The sequence below is a fragment of the Narcine bancroftii genome, chromosome 5, assembly GCF_036971445.1.
Source record: "Narcine bancroftii isolate sNarBan1 chromosome 5, sNarBan1.hap1, whole genome shotgun sequence".
NCBI lineage: Eukaryota > Metazoa > Chordata > Chondrichthyes > Torpediniformes > Narcinidae > Narcine > Narcine bancroftii.
The window spans coordinates 178308200-178329020 of NC_091473.1; the positions used below are offsets into that span (position 1 = coordinate 178308200).

General features: G+C 42.8%; 1 long non-coding RNA gene across 2 annotated transcripts in view; it reads right to left on the reverse strand.

Moving 5' to 3' along the window:
* Positions 1–20821, reverse strand: part of LOC138762863 (uncharacterized) — a 58182-nt gene that overhangs the window by 728 nt on the left and 36633 nt on the right. The gene's annotated exons all lie outside the window — the stretch shown is intronic.

The following is a 20821-nucleotide window of genomic DNA, read 5'->3' on the forward strand; positions in this document are numbered from 1 at the left end:
GAAGTATTGTTAGTGAAGGAGAAAACTTTGTGGCTAATGTTTGCACTGTAGGGTCACACTAAATGCAGTGCCATTTTACCCCCATGACCATCTGGGTGCTCTGAGTGGGAAGGGCCCAGGGCTCTCCATGTGGTGGGTGCCCGCCACTGCTACACATGACAAGTGGGTGGTCAGCGCAAATGGGCTCAAGGGCTCCCCATGTGGTGGGTGCCCGCCACTGCTACATGTGACAAGTGGGTGGTCAGCGCAAATGGGCTCACGGGCTCCCAATGTGGTGGGTGCCCGCCACTGCTACATGTGACAAGTGGGTGGTCAGCGCGAATGGGCTCAAGGGCTCCCCATGTGGTGGGTGTTTGCAACTGGTGTCCACTTGCTTCGAAACAAAAAAAAATAAAGAAAGGGGTTGGAAATGTTGGTGTTGTGTTGCAGGGAGTCCTTACCACGATTGAAAATCGAAGCACGTGACATGGTTGTTACTCTCTTGTATTCTATTGGACCCTGATGTACCTTTGACATTATTCCAGCAGGATTAGAGTACCTGTGGCTGAGAGAGCCCGGATCTTTCATGTGGTATCACTGTGTAGTGCGCCATTCAATGCCTCTGGTATCTAAAGGATCAGTGAATGGTGGCTGGGGGTACATCATGGGTAATACGCTGGGGCAGCGGGAAGATCTGTTGTCTCACACCTCTGGTGACCTGGGTTCGATCCTGACCTTATGCTGCCTGTGTGGAGATGGCAGGTTCTCCCCGTGACTGTCTGGGTTTCCCCTGCCTGCTCCGGTTTTCTCCCACATCTCAAGGATGTGCAGGCTGTCAGGCTGCAGGTGTCAACATCTCTGAAGACCTCTCCTGGGACCATCATGTTGATGCAATCACAAAGAAAGCACAACAGCAGCTATATTCCGTTAGGAATTTGAGGAGGTTTGGTTCGTCACCAAAGACTCTTGCAAATTTCTACAGGTGAATCGTGGAGAGCATTCTGACTGGTTGCATGACTGTCTGGTATGGAGGTGCCAATACGCAGGACAGGAACAGGCTACAGAGGGTTGGACTCAGCCAGAGGCATCATGGACGTCAGTCTTTGGTCCATTAAGGACATCTTTAAGAGGCGATGTCTCAGAAAACCCCTCTTGAGGACCCTCACCACCCAGTCCATGCCCTCTTCTCACCACTACCACTAGGAAGATGGTACGGGGGCCTAAAGAAGCACCCCCAGTCGTCATCAAATTTCTGAATGGACAGTGAAACTTTGGACACTACCTCACTACTTCCTCTTTCTCACACATTATTTATTTTTAAATATGATATTTACGGTACCATAACACACCATTTCTGCTGCAGCTTAAGCAACAAATTGTGTGACACATGTTCACGACACTAAACCTGATTTTGATTCTGAACTGAGGAGAATCCAGGGATTATAAAATGAGTAAAGATAGAATTAATATAAAAATGTTTCCCAATGGTTGGCATGGATTTAGTAGGCTGATGGGCTATACCTGTTATGAATCTATTACCCCTTTTACATTGCTGATAAAAGATGGGAATTAACTGACTTTTAACCACTTCATTTACCTGTGTGAACGCAATGATCGCGGGATGGTGGTGCATTTTCATCCAGCGTATTAGTAACAGAGCTAATGCATTTCGACCCAGGTTTTCTTGGTCCACTTGGCTTTAAACACGGGTCGTTCACACGCCTATTAAGTGGGATCTCTGTGTAAAAGGGGTATATGACAGCTGGAAAAATGGGCTGCAAAATGGCACATGGATGAAAAGGCCTGTTTCTGTGTTGTAGTGCTCGGTGGTTCAAAGTTTCGAATAGAGGTATCTTTTTTGATTATTTAGGGCCCAGTAAGATTGCACCTGGAATATTTTGCATGGTCTGGCTAAAAATAACCAGTTGGAAGGGTGTCAAGGGAGGTCGATGTTTCATATCAAAAGCCTGCATCAAGTCCGGGGGATGGCGAGCAATGATTACAGGGGGTGGAGTGGGGCAGGAGCTGGTCAGTGCACAAGGAGGGGAATGATGGGCAGATAGGGATAGGAGGGGGAGGGAGTGAGCTTGGAAAAGAAGAAAGGGAGAAGCGAACCCTGGGTGGGAGTGGGAAAGGAATATAGGAGGCGTGAGCTGCCTGAGGTTGGAAGTTCTGACATTGGAAGCTAACCAGGAGGTGGTCTTCACAAAGATGGTGGAGGGTACTGCCAGGTCGGCATGGGAATAAGAAGCAGAGTGGGAAAGGCGTGCAACCAGAGGGGTCAGACAGCTGCTGCAATATTGTGTAATATTACATATTCTGCACTATTACATAACAATGAAAGAATCTTGAAGTACAGACCCACTTCTGTCAGATAGGTCTGTCTTGTAAATAAGCACACTAAGATTGACATGTTGGGCATCTGCACAGCACTTCCAAATCCATTCGAACTCTATCCCCGCACTGTTGATTGGCAGGCCAACACTGGATGACTGCCAGTTGCTTGTGAATTGTCAGGCTGCAGGGGTATGGTTTATGATTCCTTTTATTGTCATGCAATAATACATTAAAAATGTAAGAAAACTTCTGCCTGCAATAAGGCAGAGTCATCCAGTGACCCTTACAGTGAAAGAGAGAGAGAGAGAGAGAGAGAGAGACAGAGAGAGAGAGAGAGAGAGAGAGAGAGAGAGAGAGAGAGAGAGAGAGAGAGAAGGAAGTGAGAGCCTTTTCAGAGTCGCTGAGTGTCACCCCGGCAGCTGCATGGACTCCTGTTCGATGTGGCGAAGGCCAGCTCAAGTCGTGCAGCCTTGTGATCTGTAGTTACTGGTTTGGCATTATCAGCTGAGCGTTTGCCCTTCCATCCCTCCTATCGCACTCTGCAGAGTGAGCAAAGGTCTCTGCGAGGGCTGCACTGTGTGGTGGCTGTGGTGATATGTAATTACACCACTAGGTCACCAGGGGTCATCCCGGTGACCTTGTATATAAAGCAGTCCAGAGCTACAGTCTAGCCTTCCAGGTTCGTCTTGCAGAGAGACAAGACCTCTTAGGGTCCATATTAGTTTATTAAAGCTGTCTTATACTCGCACGGCTGGTGTGGTTATTGTCAGTACAGTGGCAACTTGAGTCAAGTCATAGTTGGTCAGAAATGCTTTGCGTTTAACAGCAATTTCAAAAAAATAAATTGTGTCCTCCCAAAATCCTTCTACTCAATTTACAGGCCTAGAGGACCCCAAAACCCAGCAGCAATAGAAATTCATCAAGACAAATGGTTATTTAAACAAAAGTAATTTTTAGCTTTCATTAAACATAAAAACAGGATCAAACTTTAACTTATTACTATTAACAACTTAAACTAACTTAACCCCCTTCTAATTCTAAGTGTATGTGTATGTAATGTGTGTGTAAATTCAGAAAAGTTCTTTGATTCACAGTCCAATCTCCCTTCTCATTCCAGCAAGTTCACTCGTATTAGGAAATTCTTATACTGTGCACAGAATTTAATGGTGTTTAAAGGTAATTGGTTACTGCTCAAGAAGGTTCTCGTTGGTTTCAGAGAGAGATTTGTTGCTCGTTGGACACCCACAACCTGATTCCTTCCGATCAGCCACTTCAGTATCTTGCCGAAGAAACTTGACCTTTCAGGGTTTTCCAAATGAAAACTACTTCTTCTGCAGGTCACCCCAGAGTTCCTTTTTGTTTCTTTTATTTCAGGTGAAACATTCTAGCCAGCCATTTCCTCTTGTATGGACCACAGGGTTTTCAACATGCTGAACTCAGAACTCCCAACCTGTCTTCAAAATGGGGTTTTAAACAAGCTGCCAGCTTGCCATGATGCAGAAACCAGTTCTTTCTCTCTCTCTCTTTTAGAGAAAGCCTGTTTGGTCTCTTGTCCTCTCTCTGCTTGCAAAACCACATGACCTTCTTCGAACAGCAAACTGCATTCAGACAGATTGCAGCACCGGACCCAATTCACCTGTAGCTCCCAAAACAACAAATCATTTACATCTGCCTTTGAAGTTTCTTGAGCTCCCGATTCTTCTGTTTGCACCTCCTTTTGTAAAACTTCAGCAAAGCAGTTTCCTTACAAAGCCCCTGGGCCTGGAGTGTCTGGTTTAAGCAGAGCTCTTGCATTTTAAATGAGACCGATGTTGTGAAGTGTTTGTATTTATCTCCTTTAAAACATCTATATACAATATAAAATATAACATAATCCATTACAGTACCACTGTAAAACAATTAATCAACTTTTGGTGTTAGAGAGTCAGAAATTGTCTTGAAGACAGAGCTCCCACAAAGAGAGGTGAAACTATTAATCTGACACTCGGGTGTATGAATGAATGACTTGTCTGAGAACAAATGCAATGAAACTCTTCGTTGCTGCAGCTTCTCAGGTATATAAAACACAGAAACAATTTAAATATGAATCATATGTGAAACTGTAAGACCATATTGGAGCAGAAGCGGGCCATTTGGCCCATCAAGACCACTCTGCCATTCATTCACGAGCTGATCCATTCTTCCACTCAGCGCACTCTCCTGTCTTCTCCCCATACCCTTTGATACGCTGACTACCAATTTCTGCCTTAAATACACCCAAATATCCTGGCCTCCACAACTGCCCATGGTAGAAAATTCCAGATGTTCACCACTCTGGCCAAAACAATTCCTCTGACTCTGTTTTAAATAGGCGCTCTTCCATCCTGAAATTGTAACCTCTTGTTCTTGACTCCCTTGCCATAGGAAACAACTTTGCCACATCTACACTGTCCAGGCCTTTCAAGATTTGAAATCCTTCTGTGAGGTCCCCTCTCTTTCTTCTGAGCTCCAAGGACTGCCGAACAAGGGCCGTCAAATGTTCCTCATATGCTAACGCCTTCATTCTAGGAATCATTCTTGTGAATCCCCTCCAATGCCAGCACGATCTCTCTGAAAGAGGAGCCTAAAACCGTACCCTGTACTCACCTCCACTGCTCTTGTATCCTGTTCCTCTAGATATGGATGCCAACATTGTGTTTGCCACAAAGAAGAAAAAAGATAATACATATATGAAGAAGAGTAAAATAAATATTCGCAGTTGGCCAGTAGTGCAAACAAATAATGTATGAGACAGAACCCTGGTTTGAGAGTAGTGTTGTGGTTAGGGAATGCAGTGGGGTTCAAGAGCCTGGAAGCTATTGGAAAAAAAAACTTGAAGCTTGAGGCTTCTGTGCCCTCTGCCTGATTTAGCAGTGAGAAGAGGATGTGGAGAGGATCATGGGGATCTTTTATTGTACCTCATGTGGTGGACGGTAGGCCTGTGCCTGTGATAGACCTGGTGAGAGATAAGTACGAAGCAGGACATCAGGGGAACACTCTTGGTCCTTTTTTTTTGCAACTAGCTAAAAGGACAGACAGCTTATTACCATTTACATGCTGAGTGTCACTTCACTATTGCCATCGGAATGAAAATAAAATGAAAAAGATAAATTCTAATATGGTAGTAACATTTGAACCAGAAGGGACAATATAATACCTATGACTGATAACAAATATTCACAGTGATCTGAGAGCCAAAATACAAGTGAGGTGAAATATTGAAGTGGCTAAACGATATTACGTCCTGCTTAAATTCAGAAAAAATTAGACATGCTATCAAAGAATCAAATATTAAATTCCAAAAGACACGGGGCTAATTTTTGGATTATTATCATAATCTTAAGATTTAGCGTTGTTCTAGATTTCTGGCGCTATGCTGTCCCTCTCCAACGAGGCCTTACTGGATTCCTACATGTCAACTTTCAACCTTGCTTAGAGGAAGGGGATTTGAAATTTTAATAACTTCTTTTCCTTTTTTTCCACTTTTTTGTTGTTATGCTTTATTTTATTATTAAGGAATTCTTTAATTATGATCATATTTGTAACTTTTTTCTAATCATGTGGCATACTGTTTAATTGTTAATCCTTTAAATATCAATAAAAATATTTTAAAAAGAAAAGAGAAATATTGCAGACAGTGCTTTTGTGGTTTCGGAGCAGTTCTGAGACAAGGATGTTGATTAAATTAAATTTGGAGGTACAGAACCGGCCCTTCTGGCCCACGAGCCCATGCCACCCAAATACCCAATTAGCCTTCCACTTCCGTACTTTTTGAAGGGTGGGAGGAAAATGGTGCACCTTGAGGAAACCATCGTAGACTCGGTGAGAATGGGCAAATTCCTTACAGTTAGCACCGGATTTGTAAAAGCGACAGGTTAGACTGCAACCTTGACCTCGGCTTTCAGGGCAATCCAGGCAAGAGTGAGGCCCAGGGTGGATGTGGGGTGGGCGGGGGGCAGAGGGAATGTTTCTCGTGGGAGAAGTTAGAACCTAAACAGGATAGAGGGTGTATGTTCTTCTGGTTCTCTCAGAGGGCTTGAGCATTTAAAATTCTCTTCATCGGGAATGGTGGAAGTATGGCCTTTGTGTATTTTCGGCTCCAGTTAAGCAAGGTTAGACAGGAATGTGCAGGGGGCAGTCACAGTCAGATGAGCCACAACCACTTTGAAGGCAGAGCGAGGCTTGAAGATCTGAATGGCCGACTAATGTTCATGTGTACACAAGATGTGGCACTGATCAGGTCATTTGTTTCAGATGATGGTCAAGGTAAAATGTTAGCCAGGAGTGCCTGTGGCCCTATGGTGACTTGGCCGATTGTTCTTGGCCTTAGAACTATTGGCTACCAAATGGTTTCAAGGGAGCATAGAGCTTCTTATCATCACAGCAAATCCAGCTGAAATGGGATTTGATGAGTCCTGGCCCATTGTTGCTTTAAGTACCTCTTCTAGATCACGAAAAGTAATTCAGAGCAGCTGAAGGAATGGATAGGAAGTACTTTAATGCTTTCCTTTGCACAGGCACTCCCTGATGTGCTGAAGTTTTGATTTTAGTTTTCCAGCATCTGTAAACTCAATGCAGTTTGATGTTGTGAAATGAGTTTCTTACCATAACATCTGAAGAACCTTGAGAATTGTTGTGTGTGTGTGTGTGTGTGTGTGTGTGTATGTGTGTGTGTGTGTGTGTGTGTGTGTGTGTTTGTGTAACCTTCTCTAATTTTACCAATTTATCTCCCAAAAACATTCCCAAATATTCCATCACAGGTGTGTGTGTGTGTGTGTGTGTGTGTGTGTGTGCATTTGCCTGTGTGCATGTGTATGTGTGTGTGTATATGTATGTATGTGTGTATGTGTATTTGTATGGGTGTGTGTATGTACATGTGTATGTATGTGTGTGTGTTTGAGTATGTGTGCATGTGTTTGAGTGTATGTATGTGTGGGTGTGTGGCTTAATGCATGTGTGGTGTGTGTGTATGTGTGTGTGGGTGTGGGTGCATGTGTGTGTATGAGTGTATGTGTGTGGTGTGTGTGTGTATGTATGTGTGTGAGAGTGAGTGTGGGTGTGGGTCATTGTGTGTTTGTGTGGGTTGTGCATGTGTGTGTGGGTGGATGTGTTGTGTGTGTCTTTGGGTGTGTGTGTGCATGAGTGTGAGTGTATGAGTGTATGTATGTGTGGTGTGTGTATGTATGTGTGTGAGAGTGAGTGAGGGTGTATGTGTGGGTCATTGTGTGTTTGTGTGGGTTGTGTGTGTGTGGGTGTGTGTGGGTAGGTGGGTGTATGTGGGTGTGAGTGTGTGTGTGTATGTGTGGGTGTGTGTGTATATGTGTTTATGTATGGATGTGTGGGTGTGCGTGTGGATGTGTGGGTGTGGGTGTGTGTGTGTGTATGTCTGTGTGCATGTGTGTGTGGGAGTGGGAGGGTGAGTGTGTGTGTGTATGTATGTATGTATGTGTGTGGGATTGAGTGTGGGTGTCTGTGTATGTGGGTCGCAGTGCATTTGTGTGGGTTGTTGTGCATATGGTTGTGTGTGTGCGTGTGTGTGCGTGCGTGCGTGCGTGCGTGCGTGTGTGTGTGTGTGTGTGTAACCTTCTCTAATTTTACCAATTTATCTCTGAAAAACATTCCCGAATATTCCATCACAGGTGTGTGTGTTTTTGTGTGTGTGCATTTGCCTGGGTGCATGTGTATGTGTGTGTGTGAATGTATGTATGTGTGTGTATGTTATTGTATGCATATGTGTGTATGTATGTGTGTATGTATATGCATGTTTGTGTGTTTGTGTGTGTTTTTGTGTCCATGTGTGTGTTGTGGGTGTATGTGTATAGGTATATGTGTGTGTATGTGTGTATGTGTGGTTATGTGTCTTCATGTGTGTGTGTGGTGTGTGTATGTGTGTGGGTGAGTGTGTGTGTTTGTGTGTATGTGTATGTATGTGTGTGTGTGTGTATGTGTCAATGTGTATGAGGTGTGTGTGTCTGTGGGAATGTGTGCTTGTGCATGTGGCTGTGTTTTGTCTGTGGGTGTGTGTGTTTGTATGTGTGGGTGTGTATGAGTGTATGTATGTTTGTGTGTGTGGTGTGTATGTATGTATGTATGTGTGTGGGAGTGAGTGTGGGTTTGGGTGTGTGTGTGTGGGTCGTTGTAAGTTTGTGTGGGTTGTTGTGCATGTGTGTGTGTGGGTGGATGTATTGTGTATGGGTATGTTGTGTGTTTGGGTGTGTGTGAGTCTGTGGGTGTGTGTGTGTGCGTGTGGATGGGTGAGTGTGTGGGTGTCGGTGTGTGTGTATGTATGTGTGTGGGTGTGTGTACGTGTGTGTGGTTGTGTGTGGGTGTGCGTGTGTTTGTGTGGGTGTGTGTATGGGTGGGTGAGTGTGTGTGTGTTTATGTGTGTATGGGGGTGTGGGTGTGGATGGGTTTGTGTGTGTGTGTGTGTGGGTGTGGATGGGTGAGTATGTGTGTGGGTGTGTGTGTTTGTGTGTGGGTGTGTGTATGAGTGGGTGAGTGTGTGTGTTTTTGTGGGTGGGTGTGTGTATGAGTGGGTGAGTGTGTGTGTGGGTGTGCGTGTATGGGTGTGTGTGTGGGTGTGGATGGATGAGTATGTGTGTGGGTGTGTGTACATGTGTGTGTTTGTATGAGTGTGTTTGTACATGTGTGGGTGTGTGTGTATGTGTGTGCACATACATACACATGTACATACACACCCACATACACCCACCTACCCACACAGACCCACACACACACACACACACACATTAGATTGTAGCTGGCCTGACTCCATGTGCTCAAATGGAGGACAGGGGAAGGGAGGTCGACCTGTATGGCCAGGTCACAAGGGGAGGAGTCAATAGGGAGCAAGTCATCAGTGGGCAGGCCAGCCCAAGGTGTTCTTGTCGGGCTGGAGGAATTGTGATTTACATTCTGGGCAGACCTGATAGTGTCTGGTCAGAGACCTGACGTCCTTGATGGAGTACGGGAGTTTCCGAGCTTTTATGAAGTGGAACAGTCTCGCGACCTCGAGGTGGCAGAGGAGGTCATGGAGGGATTTGAGGCGATCGAGATGTGCCCTGGTGCACGTCTCTCAGGATAGGGCATCTGGGGGGGTCGTTGAGCTTGCCCGGCTGGTATAGGATATCATAGTTGTAGGTGGAGAGCTCCACCTCAAGATTTTATTGTTCTTGATTTTATTCCATAGTTTGGAGTTGGACATAAAGGCAAAGGGTCATTGGTCCGTGAGCAAGTAAATTTTTTCCCGGCCAGGTAGCGATGCCACTGGCGCACAGCCTCAATGATCACCTGTGCCTCCTTCTCGACAGAGGAGTGCCATGTCTTGTGGCTGTGGAGGGTGCGGGGAAAAATGCCACTGGCTGCTGCCTTGTTGAGAGTGGCAGCCAGTGCAAAGTTGGAGGCATTGCTTTCCACCTGGAAAGGGATGGATTCATCCATGGCACGCATCGTGGCTTTGGCGATGTCTCCTTTGATTTGGATGAGTGTAGCCTGGGCTTCTACCGACAAGGGGAATGTTGCGGACCTTACCAGGAGGTAGGCTTTATCAGCGTAATTAGGCACCCATAGTACGAAAAGAACCCTAGGCACCTTTTGAGAGCCTTGAGGTTGTGTGGGATAGGGAGCTCCATGAGGGGACACATGTGATCGGGGTCAGAGGCAATGACATCATGTGTCATGATGCATCCAAGGAGAGCAGGTGAGTAGTGCTAAGTGCACACTTTGCCTTGTTGAAAGTCAAAGTCAGGGATTTAGCAAGATTGGCGTCGTGACCGCAGATGGTGACATTGTCCAGGCAGGGGAAAGTGGCCGTTAGTTTGTGCCTGTCTACCATCTGATCCATCTCCCTTTCGAACACGGAGACACCGTTCGTGACTCGAAAGGCACTTGGATCTAATGTGTATTAAATTGATTTGCTCTATCAATACCACCAAGGACTGAATGAGACAAACGATAGGATTTAATACACATTAGATTGTAGCTGGCCCGACTCCAAGTGCTCGAATGGAGGACAGGAGAAAGGAGGTTGACCTTTATGGCTAGGTCAAAAGGGGAGGAGTCACTAGGGAGCGAGTCATCAGTGGGCAGGCCAGCCATTTGTACATGGCACAGTATATTCATATCACCACACCCATGAAACCTGTGCCGCCCAATTACATCCAATTAACCCCGTACATTTTTTGGAGGGTGGGAAAAGCCCCACAGGTTACAGGGAGAACATGCAAATAGAGAGTGGCGGATTCAAACCTGGGTGGCTACCTCTGTACTAGCATCATGCTAACCTCTATTCCAGTGGTTCTCAATCTTTTTCTTTCCACCCACATACCACTTTAAGTATTCCCTATGCCAGAGGTGCTCTGTGATTAGTACCACTGTTTTAATTGTACCTCATTGACTTGTTATGTGCAGGGTTTCATAACTCCAAGGGAAATGGGCCAATCACAATTTTTCTCAAGCAAAATGTTGCAGTAATAATTGAATCAAAAGTGGTGATTCTCAACCTTACCTTCCCACTCACATCCCACCTTAAGCAATCCCTTACTAATCACAGAGCACCAATGGCATAGGGATTAGTTAAAATGGTATGTGAGTGGAAAGAAAAAGGTTGAGAACTACTGGTCCATTCTAGCCATGCTTCCACTTCACTGCCGCAATCCACAGCCCGACAGCTCATTCCATGATGCTGTTGGAACATCCCAGACTATTTTTGTGAGAATTTCCCATGATGTAAGGGGATTCCGATGGCAAATGGTGTACAGCAAGATCCCACCAAACAGAACGCAGCGAGAGGTGCCATTGTTCAGTTGTGGTCAGAATATCTGTTCTCCAGGCTGTTGCCCAGGCCACCGAGTAGTCATAGAACCAAAGAACATTGCAGCACAGAAAACAGGCCCTTCCGCCCTCCTAGTTTGTGCTGAACTATTATTCTTGCGAGTCCCACTAACCTGCACCCAGTTCATATCCCTCCATACCCCTCCTATTCATGTACCTGTCCAAATATTGCAAAAAATGAGCCCACATATTAGTATTATTGCTACTACTATTCCCCTTCCCTCCCCACCACCCCCCCCACACACATTTCACAGCTTGTGACATCTTTGCAATCCTATCCTGCAGTGTCAGAGTTGCTGGAATATAATCTGTCAAATGATTAGGAGAACCTGTCCTGATTTGACATCTCAGCCAAGTACAAAGCAATGCCTATTGATTCATGTTCTTGGACCTCAGGTTGTAAGTTCAGATTGTGTTGTATTCTCACAGGTTGCCAATAAACTGTATCTCATCCGCTTGACACAGAAGCAATGTTTCAAAGTTCAGACAAGTTGGAATTAACAGATGGTGTTTACTGCAAATGCCTATTTATTTTATTCAAGGGTTCTGGAAATAGGATCCCAGAATGCACCTGGGTACTTAAAGGGACAGTCTTGTGCCACAAGGTCGTTCAGTTGGAAAAATTTGTGTAGTCTTGAAGATTTTTAATTTAAATTTAAATTTAATTTTAACTTGACATTTAAATGAAACGGGCAGCATAAATAGCAGGCCCTTCCAGCCCATATGCACCAATGAACCTACAAGGCCCATATGGTTTTGATGGGTGGGAGGAAACCAGAGCGCCCAGAGAAAACTCACGCAGGCACAGGGAGAACGCACAAACCTCTTCCAGACAGGGCTGGATTCGAACCCGGGTCGCTGCCGCTGTAATAGCGTTGTGCTATCTGCTCCAATGGTGCCGCCATATTTCTGTTTTAGCTGTACTTGGAGTGGCAGAGGGGTCACTTAGGCCACAAGATCCCTGACCGTGTCAGAGGTTCGGATCTAGAGCTTGGGCTGCCAGTGGTTTGGTCTGGACTCTGTGTGGCTGAAGGGGCTTGCGGGAGCACTGGACGTGAATCCACGGACCCTCAGTGACTCGGGGGGGGGGGGGGCCTCTCTTTTGCTTCTTTTTCTCTGACTAAGGGGTGCTTCAGGCAAATTTTGCCGATGGCGAATCTGTGCCTTATGGCAGACAAAAGAAATTTTGTGTAATATTACACTGTCTTTATTACATGACAATAAATTGAATCTTGAATATCCCTGGGAAGAAGGAATAGTCTTCATTTTGATGCTGTTAATTCTGCAGAAAGTTCTAGTTCTCAGTTCAGGTTAAGAACAGCTGGAGGTGGCCATTAGAGGACCTTGGAGCCTGCTCTGCCAGTCAATAAGGTCATGGCTGATTTGGCCAGTGGACTCAGCTCCACCAACCTGGCTTTTTACCTTAACCTTTAATTCCCCTACTTTGCAAAAATCTATTTGTCTGCACTGTAAGTATTTCCAATGAGGCAGTCTCCACTCTTTCCCTGAGCAGAGAATTCCACAGATTCACCACTTTCGGGGAAAAGTAGCTCTAACTCATCTCCGTCCAAAACCTACTCCCTCGAATCTCGAGGGTATGTGATGTTCTGACACTAGTGAGGTTGGCATATACATCAGCTGCCTTGCAGAGCGTGTGATTGGAGCCATTGCTCAAGTGCTGTTTGCGATGGACCAAGGGGAAAAGTGGGTGGTTGGAGCTTCCCTTCAATAGAGAAAGGGAGGGAGGGTAGAGGCTGAGATCTGAACCAATAGAAAGGAGGGGGGCACACAGTCAGTTCAGATCTTAGCCCAAGGACTCTGAGAACCAATGCCTCTCTGAGTGAGCTGGAGGATCCCCAGTGGTGCATCACTGCTTTACACTGACAGCAGAGGTAAAGCTGCTTCCTCATTGCCCCAGAGATCTGGGTTTGACCATTTCCGAGTTTGCACCATCTCAATGCGACGGTCTGTGTTTCTTCTGCATGCTGTGCTTTCCTCTCATAATTCAAAGGAGGTCTTGCTTATTGGTTGTTTAATTAGCCGTTGCAAATTGTCCCCAGACTGTTGATGAGTAGTCAAATCGGGGGGGACTTTTGGGAAAATAAACAATTGGATGAATGTCGGGTTACAGTAATTGGGTGATTACAGGCAGAGCCTGTTCCGGCTAGGTGACTAGACCTCCAGACCTGCGTCTCACTGCATCATTTTGGCCCCTTGAGGCCAATGCTTGCATGTTTAGGTGGTACTCACGGACTTGATCACAAACATCCGGACTGACTCTCCAGAACAACGCTGAGGGACGTTGACACTTCAGCTGTCCCTGGTTGAGTTAGATCCCACAGATGTCTGAATATGAGCCAAGCAACTTCTCTGTAGGCATTTAAGCCAATTGTCATTCCTCAACCAAGGTCACTTCGATTCAAGACTCTTTTATTGCCATGTAATAAAACAAGATGTAATATTACACAAAATTGCATTTAGGCAGACAAAGATTTGCCTTCAGCAGAAATTGTCCAGCACCCCTTACAGACAGAGAAAAAGAAGCAAAAAGAGAGTCCCTTCAGAGCCTCCATCCCTCCCGCAGCCTCTGCAGCCAAACAGACTTCAGTCCAAACCATCAGCAACCCGAGCTCCAGACCCCAACCTCCGACACTACCAGAGGGATGGTCTAAGTCAGTGATTCTCAACCTTTTTCTTTCCAATCACATACCACTTTAAGCCATAGTTGCTCTGTGGTTAGTAAGGGATTGGTTAAGGTGGTATGTGGGTGGAAAGAAAAAGGTTGAGAACCACTGGTCTAGATGGCAAAGATTCACCATTGACATTAGCAATGCTTGGTGCCCATCACCGAAGGAGAAAGAGAAGCAAAAGCGAGTCCCTTAAGAGATACTGAGTATCTGTGGACTCGCCTCCAGCACTCCCACAGCCTCTGCAGCCACACAAGACTCCACTTCAGTTCAAACCATTGGCAACCCGAGCCCAGATCCAACCCTCCGACACAAGCCCAGACCCAAATCACAGATGTTAACTGTACTGGATGTTCATTAGTATTCCTCAAATCACCACTGCAAACATTGCATAAACAAACTCCATCAGCTGTAAAATGTTTCAGGAAATGTGCAGTGGAAGTACAAGTATTTTGGAATACTTTCTCTTCTGTTTCCTTCTCTAATAACCTTGATCATCCATGAATGACTAACTCTGTGTAACAGAGGTCAGGGCAAGCTCAGGGCTTGGCCCAGCTGCATACTTTATGCAGCACTAAGTAAGCATGGAAGCTGCCCGTATCAGTCTAGATCTAGACTGTGAATGATTTTAAGCTCACTGTGGGAACCTGGAAGATAAAGCTGCAGCTTTTCTACCCTTGGTTATCACCTGAAATTATAATTAGAATAAGCATAAGGAGAACAGAGTGGGAACAGAAGTACCAATGTTGTTTCTGCTGCTACTACAGCACCAGCGACCCGGGTCCACATCTGCCACTGGAGTTTGTACCTTCTCCCAGTGTCTGTATGGGTTTCCTCCAGGTGCTCTGGTTTCCTTCCCTCCTTAAAAATGTACGGGAGTTGTAGGTTAATTGGGGTATTTGTGGGCAGCATGGGCACCTGGGCCAGAAAGGCCTGTTACTGCGCTGTCATTTTTTTTGAATTAAAACATTTTCCACTCCAGTCACAGGATAAATTAATGAACTGGCCTTTGCGCAGGCCAGCATCTCCAGCCAATCGTCTCCAATTGGCAGGACACATTGGCATGTCTGACACCGGACCCCAACACTCTGTTTCAACTCCGTCATTGGAAAAGACAACAAAGTGGGTAGAGGAAGCCAATCAAGGGTGTTCTAAACACCATTGAAAAGGTGCAACTTCACTTCCAACCCATCCCTCACTGGCTCACTGACTTCTTGAGTTGGAGAAATGTTTTGGATGGATTGGAGCCTATTCATTGCAAAATAGTAATGAAATTGAAGGAGCTCAGCCTGGAATAATGAACTGTTTAAAGGAAATATGGAGATATCAATTTTAAAACATATACTAAAAATATGGAATGGAATTCATGTGGAGAGAGGAATTAAGAATTATCAACTACTGGAGGAGTCACGTGATGGAGTAGTGGCCAGTAGGGTAAAGCCAGCCCTCACCAGAAAAGAAAAAAGGTCAAGAAAAGACAAAGTTCAACAAATATAGAATATAAGAAATAAAAAATAAAGTTGCAGAGAAGAGAAAGAAGATGGCACCTAAGAAGAAAAAAGTAAAAACAACAGGAAAAAAAAAAGATGCCGGAAAAGAAAGGAGAAGGCCTTACCTGCACGAAGGAATAGGGAGCTGTGGTGGCAAAGAACGCCCGATCTGTGAGGTTGGTCTCGGCCCCGCGGAGTCGCGACCCCCCCCCCGCCCCCCGCTGGTGGACTGCAGAAATGGCTCTCTGAGCCAAACAAAAGTACGCAACTGCACATGCGTGAGGAGTCGCGCATGAGCAGTGCGCAATCTAAGGTAAACGAAAACACTGACAGGAGTGGGGCTCAGCCAAGGAGCGGGCAACCACGGCACGACCAGCTGAGGGATGCCCGACACCAGGGCTCTCAGCTGGAAGATGAGGAAAGCGGCAGGAGAGGGAGTGAAGTACCAGGTGAGAAAGAAAGTCGACGGGGTGAACGGCAAGAGGAGCAGCCGCAGGAGGCCCGAGAGATGAGCAGTTCAGAAGGAGAGGACCAACAGCAAGAGACCCAGCAAAGTGAGACAAGCAACTCATCAGGAAAATCAGAAGAGATACAGATACAAAGAGAAGAAGACACAAACACAGGTACAGACAGAGAAGAAGAGGAAGAAGACCAAGATCTTCACAGAGAGATAGAAGGTAAAACAGATGGACAGAATATAGATAAAGCCTTTTTTCAAGAACAAATGAGAGCATTAAAAGAATGGTTGTCGTTAAAATTTAGTGCAATAAAAAGAAAAATTAAAAGAACAGAAGATAAAATGCAAAGATTAGAACTGGTCATGACAGAAATAGGGAAAAGAGTAGAAAATGTGGAAGAATGAGAAACAGGTGTAGAAATGGAAGTAAACGACTTAAGAGGAAAATTGGAAGAAAGTGATAAAAAAATTAAAGAGACACAAGAGTTGTTATCTCAGAAAATTGATATGTTGGAAAATTATAGTAGGCGAAACAACATAAAAATAGTGGGCCTGAAGGAGAGTGAAGAAGGCACAGACATGAAGGAATTTATAAAAGGATGGATCCCGAAGGTCCTGGGAATGACAGAAATGCAGGAAGAAATGGAAATAGAAAGGTCCGAAACCATAGACACATCAAAAACCAAGATCCATCTTAGTAAAATTTTTGAGATATACAACAAGAGAAAATATACTGGAACAGGCAAGGAATAAAGTTAGAGAAGATAATAAACCATTGGAATACAAGGGTCAAGAAATATTGTTTTACCCAGACATAAGTTTTGAACTCTTAAAAAAGAGGAAGGAGTTTAATACAGCAAAATCAATCCTATGGAAAAAAGGTTATGAATTCATGTTAAGACATCCAGCTGTGCTTAAAATATATATCCCCGGGGAGCAACACAGACTGTTCTCAGATCTGGAGGAAGCACAAGAATTTGCAGAATGTTTGCAGGACAGAAGGAGAGATGAAGAGATGTAATAAGAATGAAGAACAGTGATAAAATATATATAAAGATGTAAAAACAATGTATATGTAAAGAATTAAAGAAGAGAAAGAGAAAGGGAAGGAAGGAAGGAAGGAAGGGGAAAAGGGAGAACTTTGTTATATGTGTAAAAAATAAGTGTTTTCTGGAGGGGGGGGGTTTGGGCTGGGAGAGAATAACCGTCACTGCGAAATCAGTTGACGCTTGCGAACAGGATCGCAATCCAAATGGAAAGGGGAGTTGAAGTTGCCCAGCAAGGGATAAGGGGCAACTCAGAGGTGGAGGGGCATTTGGGGTTAAGGTAATATTGGATGTGGGAGTTGTTTGAGTATTTTATGTTTTAAATGTGTTGTCATACATTGAGTTTAAAAAGGGAAAACTGAGAGATGAAAATGAGGCAAAGGGGGATGGTGGTGGTGAGGAAACGGAAATGAGGTGTAAACAGAATATGAGATGGCCACATTGAACTATATGACTATAAACATTAATGGAATACATAACCAAATTAAACAGAAGAGGCTATTAAATTTACTGAAAAAAGAAAAAAATAGATATAGCATTTGAGCAGGAAACGCATCTAACTGAAGTGGAACTTAACAAATTAAGGAGAGACTGGGTAGGAAACCTAGCGGCCGCATCATATAATTCAAAAGCTAGAGGTGTAGCTATATTAATTATTAAAAATTTACAAATCAAAATAGAGAAGGAAATAATAGATCCAGCAGGGAGGTATGAATGATAAAGTGTCAGATATATTCAGAATTTTGGAATTTGCTCAATATATATGCACCTAATGAGGAGGATCAAAAGTTTATGCAGGATTTTTTTTTGAAGATTTTAGATACACAAGGAAATATATTGATAGGAGGGGATTTTAACCTTAATTTGGATCCAAGGTTGGATAAAACTGAACAAAAGACAAGTAAAAAGATTAAAGTGGCCAAATTCATGGTTAAATCAACGCAGGAAATGAAACTTTTGGATATATGGAGGAGGCTGCACCCAAGAGAGAAGGAATTTTCTTATTATTCGAGAAGGCACAAAAATTACTCAAGGATTGATATGCTTTTGTTGTCGGCCCATATTCAAGGGAGAGTGAGAAAAACTGAGTATAAAGCTAGATTACTATCTGATCATTCACCCCTGATATTAGCAATAGAACTGGAGGACATCCCACCAAGAACATATAGATGGAGGTTAAACTCCATGCTACTTAAAAGGCAGGAATTTAGGGAGTTTATTGAACGCCAAATTAAAACTATTTTGAAATAAATACGGAATCAGTGAAAGACAAATTTATATTATGGGACGCAATGAAAGCCTTCATTAGAGAGCAGATAATAAGTTATGTAACAAAGATGAAAAAGGACTACAATCGGGAAATAGAGCAGTTGGAAAGGGAGATAGTAAGTACAGAAAAGGAACTAGTAAAAAGGGAGGATATAACGAAAAGGAGAGAATTGGTGGACAAAAAAATAAAATACGAAACATTACAAATGTACAAGGTGGAGAAGAACATAATGAAAATAAAGCAAAAGTATTACAAACTGGGAGAAAAATCACATAAAATATTAACCTGGCAACTTAAAACAGAACATGCTAAAATAACTGTATTGGCTTCAAGGAAAAAGGACAAACAAATTACATATAACCCAATAGAGATTAATGAGAACTTTAAGGAATTTTATGAACAATTACACCAAACTGAGAACGAGGGGAAAGATGATAAAGTAGAAGAGTTTTTAGTTAAAATTGAACTGCCGAAATTGCAAGTAGAGGAACAAAACAAACTGATAAAACCATTTGAAATAGAGGAAGTACAGGATATATTAAAAAAGCTGCCGAACAATAAAACGGCTGGAGAGGATGGATTCCCAATAGAATTCTATAAAACATTTAAAGAGTTATTAATTCCTCCTCTCCTGGAAGTAATGAACCAGATAGAAGAAACACAAAACTTGCAAGATTCATGTAAGACATCAATAATTACAGTAATACCAAAGACGGGGAAGAATCCATTAACACCAGCATCATTGAGACCAATATCTCTACTTAATTCAGATCTCTACTGAACTCAGATTATAAGATAATAGTGAAATTATTAGCATGCAGATTGGCCGATTGAGTACCAAAAATAGTAAAACAAGATCAAACTGGATTTATTCAGAAAAGATGAACAGCGGATAATATCTGTAAACTTATTAATCTAATTCATGCAGTTCAAGGAAATAAGAAGCCAACTTTTGCTTTTGCTTTAGAGACAGAAAAATCTTTGACAGAGTAGAATGGAATTACTTATTTAAAGTATTACAGAGGTTCAATCTACCAGAAAAATATATTAATTGGATTAAAGCATTGTATAATGGACCGTTGGCGAAGGTAACAGTAAATGGATATGTATCGAACCAATTTAATTTAAGTAGGTCAACTAGACAAGGATGTCCATTATCCCCCTCATTGTTCGTCTTAGCAATAGAACCATTGGCAGAACTGATAAGAACCGAAAATAAAATAAAAGGGATAAAAATAAAGGAGGAGTATAAAATCAATTTATTTGCAAATAACATCATAGTATACTTAACAGAACCAGAGGTATCAATAAAAGAATTACATAAGAAATTGAAGGAGTATGGAGAAATATCGGGGTACAAGATCCACACAAATAAAAGTGAAGCGATGCCAATGAGTAACGTGAATTATACAGAAATTAAAAAAGAATCACCATTTAAATGGCAAACACAAGCAATCCGATATCTAGGTATTGGGTTAGATAATAACTTAAGCCACCTGTACAAACTAAATTATCACCCACTAATAAATAAATTGCAGGAAGACTTAGAACATTGGAAAGAATTACTGCTAACGTTGATAGGGAGGGTAAATTGCATTAAAATGAATGTCTTCCCAAGGATACAATACTTATTTCAATCGTTGCCAATTCCCTTAACAGAGAAATTCTTTAATGAACTAAAGAGAATAATAAGGAAATTCTTATGGAAAGGGAGGAAACTGAGGATAACGTTAGATAAATTAAGAGAGAGGTACAACCAAGGTGGTTTGCCATTACCAAATGTTAAAAATTATTATAGAGCAGCACAATTAAGGTATTTATCAGATTATTACCAGACAAGGGAAAAAGCAGACTGGATTAAGATAGAATTAGATAAAATAGGGAAGAAGGTACTGGAACATAAACTTTATAAGTGGGATGAAAAGCTGGTGCAATATAAAAGCTCACCAGTATTGCATCATTTACTTAATACATGGAAGAAGATCCACTTAGAAAGGAAAAAAAAAAATTACCAAATACCAAAATTGTTATTGACACAAAACCCACTAATCCTTTTTTCAATAGACAACCTTTCTTTTAGAGAATGGGAGAGAAAAGGAATCAAAAGAATAGAAATTAATCTTTTGGGAAATAATTTATTAACATTTGGACAGTTGAAGTGCAAATATGGAATAACTCATGGTACAATGTTTGCATATCATCAACTGAAAACCTACTTAAAAGATCAATTGGGAAACAGACTGAGATTACCAGAAGGAAGCAGCTTTGAATATGTTATTACAGAAACAACGATAATTAAAAGATTTATTGCGAACATGTACATTCAGCTGCAAGAGAAGGAAAATGATGAAATAAGCTATAAACCTAAACAAAAGTGGGAAAAAGATTTAAACATAAGGATAAAAAATGAAACATGGGAAAAGTTATGTTCTGGAACTATGAAGAATACAATAAACACAAGGTTACACATGATACAGTATAATTGGTTACACAGGTTATATATTGCGCCTCAAAAGTTAAAAGAATGGGATCCCACATTATCAGATAGATGGTTTTGCTGTAAGAAGGAAATTGAAACAACTGTACATGCAATTTGGGCATGTAAGAAAGTGAAAAAGTTTTGGGAAGATCTAAATCAGATATTTTTTAAAAAATCACAAAAATAACATACCAAAAAATCCAGAGATCTTTCTTCTAAGTAATAT